The following is a 3,925-nucleotide window of genomic DNA, read 5'->3' as shown; positions in this document are numbered from 1 at the left end:
TTAAACGCCCAAATGTAGCCTGTTTCTGGCGTTTAACGCCAGGCTGATGCTTGTTTCTGGCGTTAAACGCCAGACAGATGCTTGTTTCTGGCGTTTAATGCTAGAGTGTTCTTCGTCCAAGGTGTGCTATTTTTAATGCTGTTTTTCATTCTGTTTTTGATTTTCTAGTTGTTTTTGTGACTTCACATGATCATCAACCTAAAAAAAACATAAAATAGCAATGGAAAATAAATAGATATTATTAAAAAACATTGGGTTGCCTCCCAACAAGCGCTTCTTTAATGTCAATAGCTTGACAGTGAGCTCTCATGGAGCCTCACAGATGTTTAGAGCATTGTTGGAACCTTCCAACACCAAACTTAGAGTTTGAATGTGGGGGTTCAACACCAAACTTAGAGTTTGGTTGTGGCCTCCCAACACCAAACTTAAAGTTTGACTGTGGGGGGCTTTGGTTGACTCTGCAGTGAGAGAAGCTTTTCATGCTTCTTCTCCATGGTTACAGAAGGAGATCCTTGAGTGTTAAATACAAGGTTGTCCTCATTCAGTTGAAGGACCAACTCTCCTCTGTCCACATCAATCACAGCTTTTGCTGTGACTAGGAAGGGTCTTCCAAGGATGATGGATTCATCCTCATCCTTCCAAGTGTCTAGGATTATGAAATCAGCAGGGATGTAAAGGCCTTTGACCTTTACTAGCACGTCCTCTACTTGTCCATAAGCCTTTTTCATGGATTTGTCTGCCATCTCTAATGAGAATTTGGCAGCCTGTACCTCAAAGATTCCCAGTTTCTCTATTACAGAGAGTGGCATGAGGTTTATCCCTGACCCAAGGTCACACAGAGCCTTCTCGAAGGTCATGGTGCCTATGGTACAAGGTATGAAGAACTTTCCAGGATCCTGTTTCTTCTGAGGTAATTTCAGTTGAACCAGATCACTTAGTTCATTGAGGAGCAATGAGGGTTCATCTTCCCAAGTCTCATTACCAAATAACTTGGCATTTAGCTTCATGATTGCTCCTAGATATTTAGCAACTTGCTCTTCAGTGATATCTTTATTCTCTTCAGAGGAAGAATATTCATCAGAGCTCATGAATGGCATAAGGAGGTTCAATGGAATCTCTATGGTCTCTAGATGAGCCTCAGATTCCTTTAGTTCCTCAAAGAAAAACTCCTTATTGGTCACTGGACATCCCAGGAGTTCTTCCTCACTAGGATTCATGTCCTCCTCCTCCTCTTTGGGTTCGGCCACACCAAGTAAGGTAATGGCCTTGCACTCTCTTTTTGGATTCTCTTCTGTATTGCTTGGGAGAGTACTGGGAGGAGTTTCAGTGACTCTTTTACTCAGCTGGCCCACTTGTGCCTCCAAATTTCTAATGGAGAACATTGTTTCATTCATGAAACTTAGAGTGGCCTTAAATAGATTAGAGACTATATTTGCTAAGCTAGATGGATTCTGCTCAGAATTCTCTGTCTGTTACTAAGTGGATGATGGAAAAGGCTTGCTATTGCTAAACCTGTTGCTTCCATCATTATTAAAGCCTTGTTGAGGCTTTTGTTGATCCTTCCATGAGAAATTTGGATGATTTCTCCATGAGGGATTATAGGTGTTTCCATAGGCTTCACCCATGTAATTCACCTCTGCTGTTGCAGGGTTCTCAGGATCATAAGCTTCTTCTTCAGAAGATGCTTCTTTAGTACTGTTGGATGCAGCTTGCAATCCATTCAGACTCTGAGAAATCATATTGACTTGCTGAGTCAATATTTTGTTCTGAGCCAATATGGCATTCAGAGTATTAATTTCAAGAACTCTCTTCTTCTGAGGCGTCCCATTACTCACAGGATTCCTTTCAGAAGTGTAGATGAACTGGTTATTTGCAACCATGTCAATGAGTTCCTGAGCTTCTGCAGGCATTTTCTTTAGGTGAATGGATCCACCTGCAGAATGGTTCAATGACATCTTAGATAATTCAGACAGACCATCATAGAATATATCCAGGATGGTCCATTCTGAAAGCATGTCAGAAGGACACTTTTTGGTCAGTTGCTTATATCTCTCCCAAGCTTCATAGAGGGATTCACCTTCTTTCTGTTTGAAGGTTTGAACATCCACTCTAAGCTTGCTAAGCTTTTGAGGAGGAAAGAACTTGGCTAAGAAAGCCGTGACCAGCTTATCCCAAGAGTTCAGGCTATCTTTTAGGTTGAGAGTCCAACCATATTCTAGCTCTGTCTCTTACAGCAAACGGGAAAAGCATAAGCCTGTAGACCTCGGGATCAACCCCATTGGTCTTAACAGTATCACAGATCTGCAAGAATTCAGTTAAGAACTGAAAAGGATCTTCTGATGGAAGTCTATGAAACTTGCAATTCTGTTGCATCAGAGAAACTAATTGAGGCTTTAGCTCAAAATTGTTTGCTCCAATGGCAGGGATTGAGATGTTTCTTCCATGTAAGTTGGAATTTGGTGCAGTAAAGTCACCAAGCATCTTCCTTGCATTGTTATTATTTTCGGCCATATCTCCTTTTTTTTCGAAAATTTCTGTCAGATTTTCTCCAGAGAGTTGTGCTTTAGCTTCCCTTAGCTTCCTCTTCAGAGTCCTTTCAGGTTCAGGATCAGCTTCAACAAGAATGTTCTTATCCTTGTTCCTGCTCATATGAAAAAGAAGAGAACAGAAAAGAATAGGAATCCTCTATGTCACAGTATAGATATTCCTTTATGTGAGTAGAAGAAGAGAAGAATAGAAAAAGGAGAAGAAAAAAATTCGAAAATAATTAAAAAGAAAAGGAAAATATTTTTGTTTTTATTTTATTTATTAGTTAAAATTCAAAAATTAAGAAAGGAAAATAAAATTGAATCAAATTAAAATTTAAAACAAATAGTTAATTAAAAAGAAATTTTGAAAAAGAGGGGAGGGATTTTTGAAAATAAGAGATAGAAAATTAGTTAGGTAGTTTTGAAAAAGATAAGAATCAAACAAAAAGATAGGATTAATTTGAAAAAGATTTGAAAATCAATTTGAAAAGATAAGAGGTTAGAAAAGAAGTTAGAAAAGAATTTGAAATTGATTTTGAAAAAGATGTGATTGAAATTTATTTTGAAAGAGATTTGAAAAGGAAATAAAAAAGATTTGATTTTGAAAATTAAAGTTGATTACTTGATTAACAAGAAACAAAAAGATATGATTTTAAACTTTAAAGATTGAACCTTTCTTAATAGGCAAGTAACAAACTTAAAATTTTTGAATCAATCACATTAATTGTAGCATTAATTTCAAAAATTTGAAATAGAAATAAGAAAAAGATTTTGAAAATAAATTTTAAAAATTTCGAAATTATGAAAAAAAAATGAAAAAGATTTAATTTTTGAAAAAGTTTTGAAAAGATAGGATTTTTAAATTGAAAATTTGATTGGACTCATGAGAAACACTAGATTTTAAAAATTTTTGAAAAAGTCAACTCAAAATTTTCGAATTTGATGAGAAGAAAAAGGGAAAGATAATTTTTTTTATTTTTGAATTTTAATGATGAGAGAGAAAAACATAAAAAAGACTCAATGCATGAAAATTTTGGATCAAAACAAATGATGCATGCAAGAACACTATGAATGTCAAGATGAACACCAAGAACACTTTGAAGATCATGATGAACATCAAGAACATATTTTTGAAAATTTTTAGGAAAATAAAAACATGCAAGACACCAAACTTAAAAATTTTCAAACTTTAGACACTAACAAATTGAAAATGCATATGAAAAACAAGAAAAGATGCACAACAAGAAAATGCAAAGATCAATCAAGAAAAATCATCAAGAACAACTTGAAGATTATGATGAACACATGATGCATGTATTTTTCGAAAATTTAGGGAAAAATTAAAATATGCAATTGACACCAAACTTAAAAACTAACACTAGACTCAAATAAGAAAC

The 3,925-nt window shown here is 35.2% G+C and overlaps 1 non-coding gene across 1 annotated transcript; it reads left to right on the top strand.

Moving 5' to 3' along the window:
- The first annotated feature begins 2,009 nt into the window (after positions 1-2,009).
- On the top strand, positions 2,010-2,117 carry LOC148549301 (small nucleolar RNA R71). Its single transcript, XR_015897341.1, has one exon. It is a non-coding gene; the product is annotated as a small nucleolar RNA R71 (small nucleolar RNA).
- Positions 2,118-3,925: the final 1,808 nt, after the last annotated feature.

Source organism: Arachis ipaensis, chromosome B8, assembly GCF_059453495.1.
Source record: "Arachis ipaensis isolate K30076 ecotype BB chromosome B8, ASM5945349v1, whole genome shotgun sequence".
Lineage (NCBI taxonomy): Eukaryota > Viridiplantae > Streptophyta > Magnoliopsida > Fabales > Fabaceae > Arachis > Arachis ipaensis.
Note: the sequence above shows the minus strand (reverse complement) of the source record. Positions and strands in the feature narration are given on the sequence as shown.